General features: G+C 38.9%; 1 protein-coding gene across 6 annotated transcripts in view; it reads left to right on the forward strand.

Annotated features, from left to right (window-relative positions):
• B3galt1 (beta-1,3-galactosyltransferase 1) overlaps nt 1-22,729 on the forward strand; it is a 567,531-nt gene that overhangs the window by 394,366 nt on the left and 150,436 nt on the right. The gene's annotated exons all lie outside the window — the stretch shown is intronic.

The following is a 22,729-nucleotide window of genomic DNA, read 5'->3' on the forward strand; positions in this document are numbered from 1 at the left end:
TTCAGGCCAATTTCCAACCATTTTGATGAGCCAGGAAAAGGAAGGAGGACAGCCAGAACTGAGACTGGCAGCTTGATAAGTCAAATTATAGCCCTTAAGGAAACCGACGACACAAGGGGCCACTGAACTTGTGATTGAATCTGCTACCGCTCTCAGTGGGAGCATTGAGATGTTGGTCCCAAGTGACATTTCACAACACTAGCATGCCCAGGGTCCTGGGGCAATGCCCTGCAGAGAGTGTGGGTAAGTGCTTACTTAATTTCGGTCATTCTGAGGGGCCTCTTAAAAAGAGAACCAAACTTACAATCGAATAGCAACTTTAAAATCAGTGGGAGATTAAAACTAAAGGAGATAGTAGATGCTGCAACAGATGTTAATGAGCACAGCAGACACTTAGAGAGGGGAAAAAATCCAGGAAATAAGAACCTGACATAAAAGGCACAGGCACTTTATGTTGCATTGATTTTAACCCCCTTAGTGGAAGACTGAAGGGGTGTTCGTCCACTTTAGCTATTATAGCTGACGACCTGGGGCTGAGAGCTTTAATCTAGAAAAGGGAGTTATTTAGCTTGAATTGTGAAGGCTAATAGTCTAAACAGTGCGGCACTGGCTGGTGAAATGCCTCCCTAGCTGTACTGCAACGTGGTGGATGGCATTATGGCAGGAAAGTAGGCACCAAGGGCAGATCACATGGTGAGACAGGAAGCCAGAGAGAAAATGGGGTTCCTCGAGAACCTATCTTATTCCCTTCTGAGGGCATGCCTTCAGTGACGTAAAGACATCCCACTACCCACACCCTTAATACTACTGCCACTACCATCACCATGCTCGAGACCAAGCTTCCAACATTTGACACGTTGAGACACAGTTAATTCACATCCACATCACACAGAAAGCCTGAGCAAGGTTCAATGGACAGAGACTCAAGGAAACCTCAGCTTATTCCACCCTCGTGATGAGTCATGAATAACGACAAATACTGTGTGCTGCAGGGTGCACAATGTACAGTTTCTTTTGTGAGTATAATCACAGTTCAAAGGAGAAAATTCTGTATAGCAGCACTTTACTGAATAGGGAAGAAAAAAAAAGGAAAATGTCCTTTTTACAAACTAAAGACACTTAACAAGCTGACAGATTTACTTTGCTAACTGACAATATAAACAATGCTCATATTAAGTCTGGCATGCTATCATATCTCTTTATAACACTTGCTGTTGTAGATTGTTCTCTACTTAAAATGTTCTTCTTCCATCACACTGCAAGACTCCAATTCCTCTCCAAACCACTCAGATTTGTGCTTCTTCCATCCTATCAATTAGCTGCCATTGCATGAGCAACCACCTCGAAGCATGGAACCTTGAAACAACAATTCTTTACTTTTCACATCTGTTGGGTGGCTACTCGAAGCTACATGATTCTTCTCCATTATATATTGGCTGGGCTTCCCATGCAGCTGAGAGCTCAGGTGAAAGTGACTGTGCTGGACAGCCACATTCATTTGTTCCAACTTTGCAGAACCTGCAATGCCCCATGTTCTCCCACAGTCTTCGCTGGGCCTGCAGGATGCTCAGGCATGGTCTCCCTGTAGTTCCCTGAGTGAATGTATAGTCCACAGAATAAACAGAGCCCCCCTCATTCTACTCCAAATATAGGTTGACAAGTTCGGGGATTCATACATGGTTTCAACACAAGCACTAGCAACTCAGAGGACAGTGCTCAGCCACACAACCCTGAAGGTTCTCACATCTAGAACACTGTTTCTATGAAGAGGAGTCCTCTATCGTCTTCATATTCAGTATCCCCTTATGAGTTAGCCCAGTACCAATCAAGAAGGTGGGAAATCTTTTGATGAAAGCATGTCTGGGAATTCAAGGGACACCTAAGGGTCATGCTGATGGGACACACCCTCTTTCTCAATGTTTTGCAACCTTCTTTATGTAATAGGTCTATCTATTACTATTTTATTACTATTATTATCTTCAGTTTCCCAGGCAGCAACCATTTCTATTGCTGAAGATGTGGAATTTAACTTTCTCTTCTCCTTCTTAATTATTGTACTTAGAAAACTTCATCCTGCCACTCCTTAATTATCCACCCACGTTTCAAAATCTAACCATTCTGCATTGCTTATTTACTTAGACTGAGCCATGCTTTCTTATTTGGGCTCTGCCCACTATATTCCCTATCATGGATTACTTTCTCTTTATCTTGTCTGCTTCTAATTAATCTCTTGAGCAACACTTCTAGAATGATCATCTAAGTCAGTTAAAATTTATCCTGTGGGTTCTACCAGCATTTTGATTTGTTTCTTTGGCTCCTAAGTCTTTCCTGTCTGCTTATTTGTGTACTAGAGATTCACCTCAGAACCTGGAATATGCTAAGAGTGTATTCTACTACTTCACTCTCAAAGTGTTTATTCTAGAGCATTGCTCTCAGCCTTTAATGTCTTATTCTTTAATTCAATTCACCCTGATGTTAAATTTTCTAATTTGCATGTTAACAATTGCACATATAAATGATTGAATAATCTAACTTTCATTTCCATGTCCTGGCTCTCTCTTACAGATATGCTCCCAAATGATTAGTTACCTATTTTAAATCAGAGCTTAATACTGAAGAACAGAATTTTTAATCACACAACTCAGGCTACATAATCAATATACATTGGATGCTTGAGCAACCTAATAAACTAGTATACAAATTGTGCTCATCACCCCCACTGCTTTTATTTACTAAACCTCAAATCCATAGTATTAAATGTTATGAGAATCTATGCTTTGTTCATTCTCACTGATTTACAGAAAAACTGGGATGAACTGATCAAAGAAAATGGATTATATTTTAAAGATTTGGGAAAGGGGAATTGCCATCTACTCTGAATTTGCTCAGAGCAGTGTCACAGTTTATAGAAAAGATAAAAACAAAAGCCAGGAGACACACATATGGAGATTTTTGCTGTTGATCCATGTTATCATACCTAGGATATAGATTTTTTTCAGGGGAGATAAGGTCATCATCTGGCACCAGGATCTCCTGGGTTCCTATCTTCACCTCTGCAAATGACATATCTGGAAAATTCTAATCCTAAGAGCTTCATTATATAAACCCAAACAAAGAAATTTTTCACAGTTGGATACCTGTTCATTTGAGGGACAATATTCCCTGCTTTCCTTTATTCTCCAGCACAATTGTTCTATGACTGCTTCTGCCTCTTTGGCTCTGCTGTTTCACTTCATGAGTTTGTTGAGATACAGGGTAGACTCTAATATGAAATCTGAAATGGTAACAGTGTAAGCAAGAGCGAGCTATATGTTTTCTTAAAAAGTGAGCAAAACATAGTAACTCCAGAGTCAATATCACTACCCCATGGTGGATACCTCTTGCCCTCCTATAGGTCTCAACACAGCTTTCCTATCAAGACCTAAGCTGGTTATGTCCTAATGCACAGCAGCATGCTCACATTCCAACCATAGCAAGAGCTAGCCAGCCAAGTGAAGGTGGTGAGCTGTCTCTTGTTAAGAAGAGCTCAGATCCCTCAGGTCTCATTCACGTGCTAGAAGGCAGATAGAGGACAGCATCTTGCCATAAGGAATAATGAGGAAAATTGGTCTTGAACTGTCATCCTTGACACCAACTACAATTTGAGGAAGAAAATAGACATTGGGAATGAAAGTTATTGCCACACATTTCTTTATGTATCTGTCATATTTATATTTAAAGATCTATTTTGTATTCACAAGGTAGGTAGAGTAACATTCAAATCCTAGTTCTGACTCTTTAACATCTCAATCTCATTATCAAAGTGTGAATAGTACACATAGAATACCAGTACTATTCATGACAAGTAGTAAATGCCAATAAATGATAGTTGCCATGGTGATTATGTTTCGTTACTTCTTTCATTAAAAACTTGCTGGCTACTTGATTATTCAAGGGATTCTTATCTTTATGTGCAGTATCAAAAATTTAAAAATAAGCAATTCAGTGTCATCAAATGTCTTCCCTTGTTTCCTATGTAATGTTTTTGCATCTTTAGCTAAAAAGAGAAATGTCAAATATTTGTTCGATAAAATTTCTACACTCAGCAGTTCCACAGATGTAATGGCATACTTGAGGCTGAAGCTAGTACCTAAAGAAGAGTATCACACACAGTAAATGCTGGCCAGGTCATCTGTGAAACATCATGCTACACCTGAAAATATAAATAACAGGAATGTTGTGTGTTATGGATATTAACAGTTGCAAAACAGTGCCCATCTCTTTGATCAAAAAACAAATTGTATCTATAAGAATTTTTATATTCCTAATCTGAGTTTAATATAGCTACTGTGTGGAACCTTGGAGACTTATTTAATTCATAGGCTTTTGATTTTTTATTTTTAAAAAATTAGCTTTTTGATAATGTCATATAAGAGCACATATAAAAGCACTGTATTTACATCATTTTATACCCTCCCTTTTCCATCTTCACCCCCAAGTTCCCTCAAGGATTTCTGACCTGTTCTAGACCTATTACTGTTATGCATACGTGTCTTCCCCACCACCACCACCACCACACACATGTTTGTATAGACAAGCTGCAGAGTTCATTTACAGGTAATTGTACATACATGTGTTTAAGGCTGAGGCTGAATACTTGGGATTGGATAATTTATCAGGATGCTCTGGCCGGAAGAAGATTGATCTTCCTCTCCCAGCAAACAATGACTGTCCTTAGTTCTTCATCTAGGGGTGGAGCCTTGTGAACTTTCCCCATTCCCATTTATATGTTGACTAATGTGGTCATCATTTGGGTCTTGTTTAGACAACCATATTGTTGAGGCTTCATGGGTTAACATCTCTGTGATGTCTACAGGACACCATCTTAGAATAGGTATCTTGTCCTCTGCTCCTTACAATTGTTCTGGCTACTATTTCACAATGTTCCCCGAGCTGTAGGTATAGGGATGGTTTTGTAGATGTGGCAGCCAGGCCTTTCACCTCAGTCACTCATTGTCTGTAGTGACAGAAGGAAGCTTCTTTTGATGAGGGGTCAGAGCTACACTAATTCTCTATAGTGACAGAAGGAAGCTTCTTTTGATGAGGGGTCAGAGCTAGACTAATCTTTGGGTATCATGATTGATTTTTTTTTAAGAGTACAGTTAAAAGCTATGTTTATTTAAGAAAATGACAGGAGCATGTTCTTCTATAAGGCCTATGTATTCTCCAGCCTTGAGCAATTGGCTAGTTTTACAGTGCCACACATGGATTCCCTCTATTGTATGAGCCTTAAGCCCAATTAGACTAAGATATCATTACCACTATTGCACCATTGGGGATATCTTGCCAATCTGATCATTTTGTGGTCCACAGGTTTTACATCTAGGGGGGGACTATTGATTCTTTTCTTCTGTGACAACTTGCATAGCACCTTCCAATATTATGAGAGGTATTCCTCGGGAAGGAAGCTTCCAGAATCAGTTTGATTCCATCAGGTCCTGGATCCAAAAATTGGTGTGTCTTTAGCAGTGGGATCTTATCTTTAAGTTCATGGAAGCAAACAAGTAGAAGGTCTGTATTGCATTGAAGTTCTCTTGAAACCTTCTGACCAGCAACTTGAAGGGAAATTTCACTTGTCTGCCATGGGGTATTTGTTAGATGGTCTCTTGGTCTCTTGCTCTTGGGAGAGGAATATCACAAGGGGGCATTATCACATGATGTGGCATAATTCCATTTTAATATATATTTTATACTCCATTTTATATATAATATCTTTTATGTAAACTTATAACATATGTTTTGCTTTGTTTTTTTCCAAAATAATTGCTGTTATTCATCCCTCCTTCCTCCCTTATTTGTGATACTTTATCCTTGGCTCCAGTTAAACTTCTCTCATTTTTCCTTTCCTACATCTGTAGCATCTGTATCCTCCTACCCTCCTCTCTATGTCTCCTGCTTTTCAGTCTACAAAAACTGTGATTCCCAGTACATCATTTTATTGTGCAGATTAAATGAGAAAGAGAACATACATAGCTTTATACAATTGCTTAAATATGACAAGGACTTAATGATGCTGAGCAGCTCTTGTTGATGCTGTTTTTTTTCTTCTTCTACTGCTCTCAAGACAAATATTACCTTGATTGAGTGATTTAGTGTCTGTGGTACATTGCAGAATTTTGAAGAATTGCCTTGAGTTAAATAAAATTGAATATATTACAAGAAATGACTATGTTATGGAATTTAATGGTTTTTCTAATTATATGCCCATTTTCAAAGTTTAAATATGATCACCGAAGTTGCTTTGATCAGAGGATAGATGGAGATGAATGAACACGAAGTGAGAATGCAAAGGAAAGTAGATTGTACCACATATGCGAAGTGAGAATGCAAAGGAAAGTAGATTGTATCACACATGCTGTGCAATTTGCAAGAACTACCCTCTTCTGTCTGAATCCCAAACTCTACCTTCTAGCTCAGTTTCATTTGTTTGTTTGTTTGGTCATCTCTGTGTTACATTGCAACATGATAATTGGGCCGGGAAATTCCTGGTCCTTTCTTGTAGGTGAACTTTTCTTTCCTGCCAGCCAGTTCCCAAATAACTGCGCAGATTTATTATTAATTATAAATGCTCAGCTGATACCTTAGGCTTGTTAGTAGCTTACTCTTACATTTTAAATAACCTATATTTCTTATCAACACTGCTTTCCCACATGGCTCAGTCTCCTGCTTCCTCTACATCTCCTTGCTACCTTGAGACTCCTTCTCTTCTTCTTCACACTCTCTTTTTGTCTGCTAGTCCTGCCTAACCTCCATTTGTCCAGCTATTGGCCAATCAGCTTCTTTATTAAACCAATCACAGTGACATGTATTCACACAATGTAAGGAATATTACACACTTTCCCATGACATAGCCTACTACTTTTTCATTTGATAAATGTGCTGTCTTCTCTACCAGTGCACTCTTCTGAACAACTTGCTGTCATTACATAAGATTCTTCAGTATTTTTCAGTGGATCCTGACTGATCCACATGTCTTGATAACACAGTTTATTTTTGCTACTAACATCCAGAAGATACTAATAGACAGGGAAAGAGCTAACCAGAAAATCAGTTAATATGAGATTGTGACCTAAGTGTTAATTAATACAAGATTGTGACCTAAGTGACATGTGAAGTAGGTTCTGGTCCATTGAAGAGAAAAAAGATGATCAGAGGCAAGCCACACATTTTCCTCAGGACAGTAGGGCTAAATGCCTGAAGACATTGATCATGGTGATCCTTGAAAACAAAGAGAGTACACGTTAATTAGGTAGGAAGACACTCCATTTTGCCATTTGAACTGGTCTTTCAGCCAGCAGTGCATCCAAACATAAGCAGTTTTGATTTCCTTCATCTCTTAACATTTTAATTATGTACCATCAAAAACACTTTTATTTGCTAGGTATTGTTATATTTGTACCTTGTAACAGTGAGTTTGTTCAGGGCCATGTTTATGCCTTTGTCCTGTTGCTGGCCTAATCTTAGAAAGCTTGACTGTTTTACTGTATAGAGTGTTATATTCAAATGAGTAGTCCTGTGCAAAGAAGGAAAATGCTTTGGATGATGCCACTCATTATAATATTGGGTTTATCATCAATTAAAAGTTTTGTGGTTTGAATTTTACTTATGGTTCTGTAAGCCATTCATTCAGATTCAAACGCAGTCTAAGAAATAATGAGTAAAAATAGAAAATGAGTTTTAAAGCACTTATTTTAAGGTCATCTGCTTCCCATTCTGCCATCCATTAGTGCTTAAATGGATTAAGATATAAAAGAAAGATATTTAAAATGGAGTATTAGAGATTATCTCTGTGAGGTCCCTTATATTTTACATTGTCACAGCAATTCAAGGTCAAGAAACCTACCCCATTCATGCAGAGGCTGAAATAGAAACAATGGAGGCCACTCGAATTCCAGTTCTCTGGGCTTTTCTCTATACCAAATCAGTGTTCCTTAAAAAGTAAAATTGACTGACTTACTGGCTTTTTAATTTTGAACTGCAAAAAGTTACACAAACCACAGTCCTTTGACAAGTTCATCCAAGGGTAAATGCTGCCAAGAACAACTTACTGAAACAAAAATATTAGAGCATGAATTTTGATAATAAACTAATAAACACTCTTTGCTGGCCAATGCCTCTGTGGCTTTTGGATGGCCAGCATTTGCGGTTTTGACCCTGAAGGCCCAGGCTTGGCTCTAAGGCTGGAATTTGGAGCTTTGCTGAACAGCTGTATCTTAATCCTCTTCCTTTGAATACATAGTATTCAGAGGACATTTTGTGGACTTCCCATTCCCAAAGGGAATTCATCTTCCTTGTTCAGAAGATAAATGGAAAGATGTAGAGACATCTCAAGAGTGGTTTCTCTTGAAAAATAACTTCCAGAGTAGTGATTCTGTATTTAAAGAATCACCAGGCACCAAAAGCAAACCTGTCCCTTTTTCCATTATGGGTTCATTATGACTTCCCAAGGATCTGGGTTTTTCTCTCCTTTGAGACAGAGCATTCACTGTCTTTTTATGGTGTTATGATAATAAATGAAAGTCTTGTTTTAACACAATTAAAAATTACAAACAGTCACAGTTGTATATGGAGTGATATGTAAACATCATTTATGAAACATCAGCTCACTAATGTTGCAAGGATATACATGATACATAATTTGGAGTTGGTTGGCCATTACACTCAATTGATCCAATAAATGTCAATAAATCAGAATATCATAAATAATATCCACTTAGGCTTTAACTGAAAGAGCAAAGAATCAAAAATAATGAATACAATTTCCTATAAATACTTCCTCAGATACAGCAATTCAAATTCCTATTCAATCTACTTTTTGAACTTTTATGTATATGAGTGTTTTGCCTGCATGTATGTATGTGTACCACATGTGTGCTTCTCACTTCTGCAGACCAGAAGAAGGTGTTGAATCCCCTGGGACTGGAGTTATGGATGCTTGTGAACCAAAGTATAGGTGCTAGGAATCAAACCCTGGCCCTCTGTGACAGCATTCAGTACTCCTAAATGCTGAGCCATTTCTCCATATCCCTGTTCAATGTTCTAAAACATCTATGGGTAAACACTTAAATATGATTTGAATTTCATGGAAAAAAAGCTTCTAACCACCATAACAGCTTAATCATAACTAAAATATTAGGTACCTTAGAATATATTTAAATTATAAATACAAGAGTGTAGAACTATATATTTTACACAAATTTTAAATCAGAATTTAATAGAGTTATTACTATATAATTCATCAAGTACAGCTATCTATATAGCAACCAACTTAGGAAAGGTTAGCTGTCCTGGATCATTTGGGGGTATTTGTTTCCCTAGATTTTTTTCTCCATAGAAATAATCTACAAAATAATTCAAAAGTAAAACTGATTTTCACCAATGATAAGATACTGTCTTTTTAGATATGCTTTTTATTTTGTAGTTCTAGGGATAGACCCCCAGATCCTCCAATATGCTAGGCAAGTATGGCACATCTTCCTAAAGCTGAATTTTTGAAATATCACTCTGAGAGCTGGTCTGTATAGAAAGAAAAGTGTATTTTCCCCCTGAGATTTAAAGCCTAATTCCCAATGGATGAGTTTCTAAAGTTTACTGGTATCATAAACATTTATCTATTCAAAGAAAAGCTAAGGGCATAAATTAACAGGACCCTTCTTTATTATCCTAACTCACATCTTCCAAAGAGTGCCCTTGCTTCTCACTTTTGAGAGGAAAGGAGAAGGAAAGCTGGTAGGGCATTTGGAGTTGAGCTGAGGAGAGGGGGTTTGAGGGGCCAAACAGAAGGTAACAGTACCTTGGTGGCTCACAGGCAAAACAACAATCCAACCCTGGGATCAAGCTGGCCTGACTCTGAGTCTCAGAGGTTTGCCTGGAAGCACAAAAGGGGAGCAAGGTAGTCTAGAGGGACATAAATCTCCAAGGAAGTGAAATTTATAGTCACACACATCATCAGGCCATGATTCAGGAGACTGTCCTTTCCCAGAACTGAGGTCCCAGCACCTACTTTCATTATAATACATTTTTATGTTTACCAAGAGCACTTTTTTGTCTAGAACTACACATCAGGATTCACAACAAAATGATGAGATAAGCACTATTATTTTCTTCATTTTACAAAGAACAACGACAACAGAAAGCCATGATGAGGAATTGTCTCATAAAAGTCATTATTTCAATGGGCTCTGCCAGGTCTAAGGCTCCAGAATGTCTGGGCTTGAAGAAGGTGCGGGCGGATGATGTTACTTCCCTGGTTCCTCGCCTTGCTGGCAAAGGATAAAGAGTTGGCCATCAGCTGTGCTCCGAAGACAGGGAGAGTTGCCCAGAAACAGCCTTGCCACTGAGTGTGGCGAGACAACTAGGTAAATGTTTCCAATGCAGCAACCTATGGCAAAGAGACCAAGGGCCCTAATGGTTATAGTAGCCATCAACATTTACTTTTAAGAAAAAAAATCCACTTCCTATAAAGATATCTATACATAAAATTTCCTTTCTAAGTGCATTGAAGGAATAATGAGTCCTGGGTTTGATAACAATGAAAATAAGTTAAGTGTTGACCCTGATTTCCTCCCATAACGGTTGTCTAGTGAGAGAAAAGTGCTAAGAGAGGATGAGTTCATGTCCCTCTGTTTTTACTGAAACAGATGGCCTTGATCAAAAATTAATTAGTTATGATATAAAACCATGGGGCTTTTTGATAATAGCAAATAGCTTTCATTCAGTTTGCCAGGCTATATTTTTCTTTGACTAAAATTCAGATAAGGATTCAAATTTGGCATGAAGCTTCCCAGACAGGCATTTTGAAGACAGATTCTGTTTGGCAGGCACCAACACACTACATCAAATCTCTTGTTAGTCCCTTGTGAGACCTTTAGTTCTTTACTGCTACCTACCCTGCATTTGGACCTCTTAACACATGTGATAATTTTCAACAAACTCTGGTATGTCAATTAGCAGCCTGAGTCTTGAAGAGTATTTAGGAAGGTGGGACTTATTTGAAATAATTTGAAAAATAAACCATATGCATTCACAACATTGGGGCCTACAGTTCTTTGGCTAGTTTGCAAAGTCATAGCTTATAAATTATGTCCATTTGATCCAGTTCTGTATTTACTCCCTAGCAACCCAAGAAACTCTCACTTCATTAGAACTCCAGCATGACAGCATAGAATTCTCACTGAGTTGCTCCTGAGCAACATTTATCAGCCAGAAGAGAACAGAACGAACCTCATACTGTACAGTCAAGACTGAGTTAGAGTCATCCATGTACCTGACAAGTGTTATATATTGTCCCTGAATTATATGATTTTTTCTGAGAATTTTCAGGGAAGCAATATTCTTCCATCTTTAATTTCCAGGAAAGTGGGATTAAAATAATATGCATCAGTGTTGAAGAGGAAAGGGTGGCATTGCACATTATAGATGAAATAGTCATTGGTTTGTTTTATATCCTATGCATTTTAATAAGCAAATTCCCATTTACAGGAATTAAATGTTCCAGTTATTGATTTCAGAGGGGTAATATATAATATGAAAATAAAATTTGGTAACATTGTGTGGCAATATGTAATACAATATAGATAGAACCCTGGAAAGTGAATAATAAGGCCATTCCTGTTGAAATTCTTCAGAAAATCAAATTCATTCCCTGAAGTGCAATGCAATAAAATTGAAACAATTTTACATGATTTACGGTACTCTGATTCAGACTTTTAAAGTGATTTGATGTCAGAAACAGGGATTCTTTTTCCCATGCTGTCAAATACTATAATATTCTGTAATGGCATAAGAAAAGCTGCAAAAGAGATATCACAAAGCAGATGTGTTTCTCTGCTTGTTGTAGTGCAAGCCTGCCACTTAAACATCCTTTGGATGAAAAACATAGTCATATGTAATGTAAGTGAATCTAGCTTAAAGCTTAGTCACTTGGGGGTTTTCTCACAAAGTAAAGCAATGTCTTTTATTCTATTTCTGGAAACTATAGAATTTCCTACTATATGCTCATTAAATCCCCAGAACATTAAAGGGGAAATTCCTCAGATATATTGAGTTCCCTGCATATCAAATACTCTCCTAGATTCCTAGATGCTCTGATGTCCCCCTCTTTATACCTCAAGACTCAAGGAAATAAACATCTTTTCATTATTCCTAATTGGAAAGAAGCAAAAAATGAGACTCAATAAGGCTTTATTAAGCTGGTAAATACCATGTAATGCAGTAACGAAGACATCAAAAGTGTTTTTTTATAAATATCATGTGTGTGTGTGTGTGTGTGTGTGTGTGTGTGTGTGTGTGTGTGTACAAGTATGTCAGGGCAAATGTGTAAATGTCAGAGAACAACTTGTAGTTATTGGTTCTTTCCTTCCATTCTGTGGGTACCAGGGATGTAACTCACATCCAGACTGGTAGCTCAGTGGTGTTTTTAATCCACTGAGCCATATTACTGACCTAATATCCACCTTTAAAACTCAGTAATCAAAGTCATTGTCCTGACTGTTGTGTTAGACTCCCAGAAAGTAGACAAGTGGCTCAAGTCGGAAGACTGACTGCCATGACTGGCCATAAATATTGTTTATGACAATAAACATGTGTGCTAAATGACAAAGGAGGAAGTCTATCCTTGGAAACAGGTTATTTTTTTTTTCATTTTTCTTTATTATGGAATTTTCTACTCACTCTACATACCACCCACAGATACCCCCTCCTCCCTCCTCCCACCCTCCAACCCTCCCTCCCTAGCCACCCCACATCTCCACATCCCCCATATCAAGGTCTCCCATGGGGAGTTAGCAGAGCCCGGCATACTGAGCCTAGACAGGTCCAAGCCCTTCCCCACTGCACCAAGGCTGCTCAAGGCATCATACCACAGTCACCAGGCAGTGGTCTAGAGGATGCCTGAACTGGTCTACTCTGGTGACTAGTTAGTCTAGTGAATGCCCAAACCATCATCACAGAGCCTTTGTCCAGTGACTAGTAGAGTCATATACAGAGATCCATGGCTAGGCGCCAGGCTGAGCTCCAGAAACTCAGTTTTAATTTTTCTTGTTGACAGTTGATACTGGTAGATTAGGTTATCTTGAGGTAAAAGCAGGAAGATTTGAGCAGTACTAAAAGAACTTTGCTATTAGAATAGATGACATCTGCTGCCCAGCTATAGGTCAGTTTTAGGATGACATGAAATGGTGCTATAAAGACCATGAAGCTTTATTAAGAAGGCATAGTCATTTTTCCTCTAAGAGACAATCTATATTCTAAACTGAGCTAATGCTGGAATGATTATATCAGGTTACAGGGATAGGTCATCTTAGAGTATGAATGCATAGAATAAAGGACCAAGAAAACTGAGAGTTGAGAAATAGAAAAACATACAAAACTACTCAGCCCTAAAATATTCCTACTGACCCCACAATGGTACCCTTGTGTCTTTCTTTACTACTCTGAAATGGGAATTCACAACTAGAAACTATTAAGTCATGGAGATACAATGTTTCTTTCTATCCTGTCAACTGTTACAGCCTGTCAAAATATTTGAAGCATAGTTATTAGTGGGATTTATTTTAATAATTTTAGTTATAAAAATAATTCTGCTTTCTGAATAACACTCCACAATAGGATGATGCTCAAAAATGGATGAAACGAAGAGAATGCAAATCTACTGCTTCCTAGAGATGAAGCATCCTTCCTCTGCCCCTGAACAGATACAACTACAAGCATTTATTTATGTAAATAGAGTCATGGTCATGCACACACATAATTCTCTAACCTACTTTTCAATAAAAAGAAAGCGTGCACCATTCATTTAAAGAATTAGCGTCTAAGAATCTTGAATGATGAGACTAAGCTGGAATGACTTTAGACAGCCACTGCTGAGCTCCAAATAGGATAAGTCCAGAGAAACTGATGTGAAATTAGTGTGTTTTTAAGTAAATGAACATGAAAGGCTTTAAGGGAAAGAGAAAAGATAACAAAATTGATGCATTTAGACTAATTCTTCCATTACAGCCTTGGAATATCAAGTAAGCTATTAAAGATCAGAATTAGTAATATCATTTCTAGTTAACCACAGCAGCTGATTCATTTGCCATTAAAAAGTATGATTAAGAAACTGTTTCTCAAAGATGGAAGTAAAAAGAGAAAGATGTCAAGCCATTAAGTACCATCTTTCCACGGATAGAAAATGTTGGTTTGTTGTTGTTGTTTTAAAAGATTGATTTCGCCGGGCGGTGGTGGCGCACACCTTTAATCCCAGCACTCGGGAGGCAGAGCCAGGTGGATCTCTGTGAGTTTGAGGCCAGCCTGGGCTACCAAGTGAGCTCCAGGAAAGGCACAAAGCTACGCAGAGAAACCCTGTCTCGAAAAACCAAAAAAAAAAAAAAAAAAAAAAAAAAAAGATTGGTTTCATTATCATTACCAAAAAAGAAAATGAGACACATACAGATATGGGTGGAAAAGAATGAGGAGCAAGATAGGTACACACACACACACACACACACACACACACTGGCAGGGGAACGGAGACAGGCACAGAAGAGGATGGACTCTCTTACCAGTCAAAACTCTTCAAAGATAGATGATGTCCTACTTTTTATATCCCTGGTAGTACTCTAACTTTTCTCTCTAGACTTAACTATGTGAGTTACTTGAGTATCTGACATCTCTTTTAGAACACACCCCAAGGCATAAGAAACACAGGCAGATCTGAGTCTGGAACCTAGAGACAAATGCATCTGTAGTCAGTCAAGATGAGCTAAACCCAGACAACTCATGCTTGTTTGACTTGTGAGCCACTGAGTGTTATGGCAATTTGTCACACAAAATAAGCTGAAATAGCTGGCTTACAGGAACGATACAGGCTTTTCTAGCCTTATGGCAAGACCTGAGCCTTGTGAAAATAGAGATTCTAAAGTATTCTAATGGTTTGTACCTTTGATCCTTGGTATTGAGGCACTTTTCAGAACAGAATGATGGATAAGGAAGTCAGACACAGATTCCAAACCACTGTCACAATGTAACGGGGTAGCCACTAAATGTTGAGCTATTTAACTCTCACTTTGAGGAAATGAATTAAACATTACTCTCGTAGTCGCAGCAGTCGTATTCCAGAGACTTGGTAAACACATGGGCAGGTAGATGACTCATTGGACTTCATAGACACAGAACTCTTCCACCATCGAAAGAGCCTCCATTGATGGCACTGACTGATGAGAGAACAGAGGTCCGTTCCATTAGTCATCACCTCCTAAACTCAAGAGAGCAAAGGTCTTCTGAAGTTAAAGACTGTAGTGGGTAGCCATTCCAGCTTTGATCTGGAAGTTCCAACCCCCATTGAGGCTTTGGTAACTGTCCAAAAGTTGCTTGCATCCATCTTCTATTTCTCAGGTACCATTATATTCCTTCTCAGGTCTTTGATGGGATTTAAGACTTGCAGTTTCTAGTTACAACTTAGATAGAACATATTAGGTATTAGATTCAGATTCTTTAGGATAGGACACCTTTTGGAATGATCTTTGTAACATGCCATTTACCTATGCTCTAGACGTCTCTGGATTTTAGTATGTGTTTCTTGCTTGATATTGTTCACATTGGTTGTAGTTCCATCTTATCTAGGTCATTATCCCTCATTATTCCTGGACAATATTTGATAACCATTCTTTTGTATGTAGTCTTGTATTAGCTTAGAACCTTCTTACTTAGACAAAACGGGGAGATGCAGTGGGTAGCCATTCCAGCTTTGATCTGGAAGTTCCAACCCCCATTGAGGCTTCGGTAACTGTCACGCCTACAAGGCGGGGCCAAGGGAGGACCCTGAAGATCCGAGATCCAGATGTGCCTGCTCTCTTGGTTTCTGGACCCTGGATGCTGGAAATAGACAGAGCAGAGTTCTCCAGAGAATACCACCAGACTGCGCCACACCTTTCCCAGACCCTGTGAACTATCCCTTCACTTGTAAGTTACCTCACAAAATAAACCTCCCATTTAACTACATGGAGTAGCCTTAATAATTTCACCAATAAAAGACCTTTCTTTGAGATGGGGGAAAAAGACCTCAAAAGAGGCGATTATCAACTATGAGATCAACATTCTGAATCTACTTTAATTGATATAAATGGTATCAGAAATAGAGAGTTGAATCCTTGTTATTTTATCAATCATTCTGCTTTATCCTTTCACCCAGAAGAGAAAACAATATAGTAGATAAAAAGGCCAACAGGCAAATGAACTTTAATCTTTCTAACTGATAGTCAGGTATAACTATACCAGCTCATGTAGCTGAACAACTAAAAATTTCCAAAATTCATAGGAATCTGAATTCTGTTATCCTGAGTCTGAGCAGAACATATAATAAGACTTGTCTTGCAGGGTGCTATTTGCAAAAGAGACCCAGGAACTTTCTTAAATAAATGGCATTCTACTTACTATTTCTCTACAATAGAATAACAAAAGAAGACAGATAAAAGAATGGGCATTCTTCCCTTGTTTCAACCTAATGGAGATTTGATTGTCCCTTGATGAAGAAGGGACAGTGGGAATATCAACAAATTTAGGGAATGGAAGTCCCTAAGACACAGCTGTGCAGAGACAAGAGGGGGAAACAGGATGAGGATAAAAACTGCACGTACCATGTGGCAAGCACAAAGCTGATGTTTAAGTGCAATTGAAGAATCCTTATCACCTCTGGATTGGTTAATATTGACTGTCATCTGGATGGGATTTAAAGTCACCTTGACAGTAAACCTCTGGGAAGGATTATCTGTATTAGGTTAATTGAGGTGGGGAGGCCCACCCTGTATTTTGGGTGGTATCATTCCATAGGTTAGGGTTCTGGAGTGAACTGAAAGTAGAAAGCTGGTGAAGCATGGGCTTCCTTCTTTGCTTCCTGACTGTGGGCACAATGCAACCAGGTGCCTCTTTTTCTTGTCACCATGATGGACTGTGTCCCCTTGAACCACAAGCAAAACAAATTCATTTTTTCTTAAGTTGCTTTGTCATGTCAAAGCAATGAGACAAGTAGCTAATGTAGTCTCCAATGAATAATATTGAAAGACAACATGCAAAGAGGGATAATTTGTAGTGGTATTGTGTTCACCAAAATATTGTGTACCTTAATAAACTTACCTGGGGTCAGAGAACAGACAAGCCACTAGTTAGTCAGTGATAGCACACACCTTTAATCCTGGCATTCCAGAGATAGAAATCCCTCTGGATCTCTGTGAGTTCAAGGCCACATTGGAAATAGCCAAGCATGGTGACACACACCTTTAATCCCAGAAAGCCAGCCTTTAATCCCAGGGAATGGTGGTACAAAACAGAAAGATATATAAGGCATGAGGACCAGAAACTAGAGGCATTTGGCTGGTTAAGCATGTGGCTGATTAAGCATTCAGGCTTTGGAGCAACATAGTTCAGCTGAGAGCAATTGGGATGAGGACACAGAAGCTTCCAGTCTGAGGAAACAGGACCAGCTGAGGAACTGGCAAGGTGAGATAGCTGTGGCTTATTCTGTCTCTCTGATCTACCAGCATGGACCCCAATAACTCGCCTTGGGTTTGATTTTATTAATAAGAACTTTTAAGGTTCCTGCTACATCTGGCGCCCAACGTTCGTGTTACGAATTCATGAAAAAGCTGTTTGCCTGTGGCCTTGTGAGCCCCAGGTCAGGCCCAAGCTACACTCAGCCGGTTGTGGTGGTGCACGCCGGTAGGATTTGCTGAAGGAGACAGAGGCAGGAGGATCCCGAGTTTGAGGCCGGCCTAGGAGGCTTGGGAGAAGCTTTGGCCTGGACTGAGCCACAAACAGTGGTGGGACCATGGAAGCAGTGGCTACTGCTCCACGTTGCCAGCTCCTTCTCATCATGTTGGTGACTGCGGTGATGTTGCTACCTGGGACAAAGGGTTTACTGCTGCTGGTTCAGAGAAGAATTGCCAGGACCATCGTGTTACAAGAAAGCATCGGCAAAGGTCAGTTTGGAAAAGTTTGGCAAGAAAAATGGTGGGGAGAAATTGCTGTGAAGATTTCCTGTACTAGGGAAGAATGTTCATGGTTCCGAGAGAGAGACATTTATCAGACTGTGATTGCTCCAAACCACAGAGGAGGCAAAAAAAAAAAAAAAAAAAAAAAAAAAAAAAAAAAAGTCTGCAGGAAACCATGACCATGCCTAACAGTGACTTTGAAATCTTCAAAAAGATGACAGGATCCTACAATGATGATTCCACATGGACTATGATAAAGCCATTAAGCCGATTAACACCATGGAAAAATCGACTTTGGACTACAAACTGGTCAGAACAATTTCAAGAGGACTAGTTGAGATGATCCAGCCTGACAGACTACTCAAACAAGGACTTGAAACAAGCCCTGAACTTTCCTATTATGCAGAGACTGGACAAACGATACAGGACTTGATGATTAACCCCAAAATTTTCTTTTCAAGATTCCCTAAAGATATTTTCACCCCTAGAAAGCAAAAAGAAAAAGAGAATATAGATATGAGATAGATCATCGAATCTACTCTGAGAAAAAAGATAAAGAAATAATAGGATAAATAGGTAGATCACTGAATCTACACTGAAGAAAAAGGGGAAGATATAAAAATGACAAAAGGTAGACTAATGAATCTATTATGAAAAGAAAAAAGAGAAAATATGGATATGATAAGATAAAAAGGGAGATTATGGAATCTACTTTTTTTAAAAAGGAAGTACTTGTTTTAAATAAGATAAGTAATGAAATTTTTTTGGTCTGAGTTTATCAGATGTTACTGGACTGGACATTGTTAATATATATAATGGAGTTTTTTATCTGAATCTGTCAAATGTTAATGGACTAGACATCATTAATGTAATTTTGGCTGTATATATTGTATATGCTTAATGGATAGTTTTTCTTGTATTAGTTATAAGCTTTTTTAATTTTAGACAAAAAGAGAGGAGATGTAGTGGTATTGTGTTCACCAAAATATTGTGTACCTTAATAAACTTACCTGGGGTCAGAGAACAGACAAGCCACTAGTTAGTCAGTGATAGCACACACCTTTAATCCTGGCATTCCAGAGATAGAAATCCCTCTGGATCTCTGTGAGTTCAAGGCCACATTGGAAATAGCCAAGCATGGTGACACACACCTTTAATCCCAGAAAGCCAGCCTTTAATCCCAGGGAATGGTGGTACAAAACAGAAAGATATATAAGGCATGAGGACCAGAAACTAGAGGCATTTGGCTGGTTAAGCATGTGGCTGATTAAGCATTCAGGCTTTGGAGCAACATAGTTCAGCTGAGAGCAATTGGGATGAGGACACAGAAGCTTCCAGTCTGAGGAAACAGGACCAGCTGAGGAACTGGCAAGGTGAGATAGCTGTGGCTTATTCTGTCTCTCTGATCTACCAGCATGGACCCCAATAACTCGCCTTGGGTTTGATTTTATTAATAAGAACTTTTAAGGTTCCTGCTACAATAATTTTTACATAAATGAGTGTTGCAGAATGTACCTGCTGAAGATGATCTCACTCATCTACCTATGCATTACCAAAGTCTGCCAGGTTCTATCACAAAGAGGAATCCATGTTTGCTTCCCTGGAACCTGAGAAGATTAGCAGAGTATGGCAGAAATGAAATCACATCACATTCATGCATCATTTGACAACAGAGATGCATTTAGAAATGTATTGCTAGGCAAAATTGTGTGATTGAACAACACACAGCATACTTATACAAAATTAGATGCCATAGCCTATTGTTCTTAGGCTGCAAAACTATGCAGCACATTACTATTCTGAATACTGTTGGCATCTGTAGCATCGTGGTACTTGTGTATGTCAACATAGAAAAGGTACAGGAAAAATACATTTTAAAAGATACAAAACTAGCATACATTTTCAGGGGTTTACCATGTGTAGAGGTAGCAGGACTAGATGTTGCTCTAGCTGCATCAATGAGTGATTGGTAATAGGCTATAAGGATCCAAGTCATTACTACCCACTGCTGTGGATTTGACAAACTCTAGGTAGTTGCGTTAATTATGTATATAAAACTTGTGATAAATTCACCTAAGCTTACTCTAACTTTACTTTATAAATGCTTTAGAGCAGTTTTTGTTCCACCTTTTTGATCTTTTGTAGTAGCGTTCAGTTTAAAAAATCCTATATGTCTTTCTACTTTAATGTTTTTATTATTTTTAGGTATTTTGGTAGAAACTTGGATACAAATACCCACATTAGCAGAGGTCTGCACAAGGTCAGGATCATTAGCATCACTGTCTCCCACCTTGTGTCTTATCTCACTGGAAGGTCTTCAGGTTCAATTGCATGATGGAGCTGGTACCCTCCGTGCTTTCTTCTTTCATCCCCACCCCAAGACCTTTGAAGAGGTGTCTCTGGAAAGAACTGTTCTCCCAAAATGAGTGCATCCTCCTATAGAGCTCTCACTTTTACATAAGGTAATGAAGGAAGACTCTGAGTCATTCAGACCACCCAGAGGCAACGGTACACTGTGTATCATGGTGGGGTCATACTAGCTTTGTCACACTGCACACCAATGGTTTTCTTTGGCAGTGACATGATGATGTGTCTGTCCTTCAATCCAGACCTTGAAAGGTTTCTCTGTGTGCCATATACATCTTCCCCAGTTCGCTTTAGTATCATTGTCTTCAATAATGTAGATTAACAGACTCCGTCAACCATTCTCATATGTCAGGACTACAGCTGTGGTGGGAAGGAACCTTCTTGACTTGAGAGAAATGTCCCACACTGATTTCCCATCTCCATCATGTTTAATTGCTCTTGAATTCTTGTGCAGGTCAATCACTTGACATGGTCTCTTACTGGAAAGATTAGCAGTGGGTATTTTATATTTAAGGTCAGTGATGAAGAAAACAACATGAGATCAAATAAAGTTCAAGAGAAAATGATGCAATCAGGAGACAGAATGATGAGGAAATGTATGAGGCTATAGTCAGAATGACTCAGCATAGTATTTAATGTACACCTTCTAAGTAGAGGAATCTTATTCTAAAATGATTAAATATCATAGATTAATATATAAACCAATGAGTCATTTCTGTAGATGATACCATATGCCATAGGTACCTTTATGCTCTTAGATCACTGACCAATATGAATTTCTTAGTTCCATTTTAATTTTATGCAATCACCATTGGATATGTGATTTGTTATGGGCCACTTCACAAATTCTGTGGCAGAATGTGACTGCAATTCCCAAACTACATCATAGCAAGGTCATGCACTTCTGCCTTGCTATTTCCCTTGACATCCTGGATCTTTCTATTAACCTGTACTACTCTGAGGAAGTACAAATAGACCATGGAAAAATGTGTGGAAAGGGAGTGTTTCTGAGCCTACAAACCAGCTGGGCTCCTCGCTGACCTCTCACCAAGCACATAGTGCACACTTCTCAGCCATGGGAAGAACCTCTCTTGAAAGTAGGCCCCCCATTCCCCCAAAGAAACACCTAGGCTGATAGTACACTCAACCCTGTCAGATTCCAGATCAACAAACTGGACAAAGAGTGTTGACATTTAGACCACTAAATTTTGAGGTTGTTAAATATGTAGCAGTAGGTAACAGATCCAAAGATATTTTGCTTCCATTAGTGGTCAGTTGCTTATAATATTTTACAATTTTATTGTACAAAAGTTTACAAGTCCAGGCTGAGTCTCACTGGGCTAAAATCACGATGACTGCTACTAATTATAGAACCAATTATATCTGCATTATTGTTGTGAAATAAAATTAAAATTGTTTGATCATCTGTAGCTATTCACCAGAACATCTGAGCCCCTGAATTATCAGTGAAAATGGTATAAATGTCAGGTACAGGGTGGGTTTCTCATTCTCTGGAGTTGTTTCAGGGATTGCTTTAGGGGACAGGCTAGCTCACATTGTACCCAGTCTCTATTTTTGCACTTCCCCATCTTCACATTTATGAATTTTCTCACCATCCCACACACTGTCCCTGCTCTACACTACACCTCACTAAGATGTAACCTCCTTTTCCTCAATTGCCACATAACAGCTAATCCAATCAAACCAAATACAATGAAAGAATAGCCCACAGCCATCTTTTATGAAATCTGTGAGGAGTCAAAAGGAATACAGCTAACAAGAGCAACACGAAGCTGCCCTTAACCACTCTGGGTGATTGACAGTGCTGCTAACTCAGGTAAGCCTCCCTCCATGGCTCTGGAGAAAACCTAGAGCAAGTGAAGCAGCCTCTGCTTCCTGTAGGAGGAGGCAGTGCTGATCCCAGATTAGCTGCAGCCCTAGCCTTGCAGACAGGACATTCATTGCTGTCGCCTGCTTCTCATCCCTCCTCCCCTGACCAATGTCTGCAAGTGTGAGAGAGAAAGGGAGATTTATCCTCAGACCAGTATGAAAAATGCCACCATCTTCTGGAAGTCTCCCAAGAAGACAGAAAGTGTTACTGTCTTTTATGGGCTAAAATAGAGTTTCCCCTTCAGGTATATGAACATAGAGAAAAATTATTTATATAACTTTGGTATTTGGAGAATCTTGCAAATTCAGGGGCCTGGGGCCTTGGGACAAACTTTTTTCTGAATATTTTTGCTACATATTACCTATTTTTCTCCTGCACCCTTCCCCTAACCCCCCCCCCTTATTTTGGGAACCATAGTCCAAAAGGTAGAGGTCGCTGCTATCAACAGGGCAAAGTACCTGGTAAC

Source organism: Peromyscus maniculatus, chromosome 4, assembly GCF_049852395.1.
Source record: "Peromyscus maniculatus bairdii isolate BWxNUB_F1_BW_parent chromosome 4, HU_Pman_BW_mat_3.1, whole genome shotgun sequence".
In the NCBI taxonomy this organism is placed as follows: Eukaryota; Metazoa; Chordata; class Mammalia; order Rodentia; family Cricetidae; genus Peromyscus; species Peromyscus maniculatus.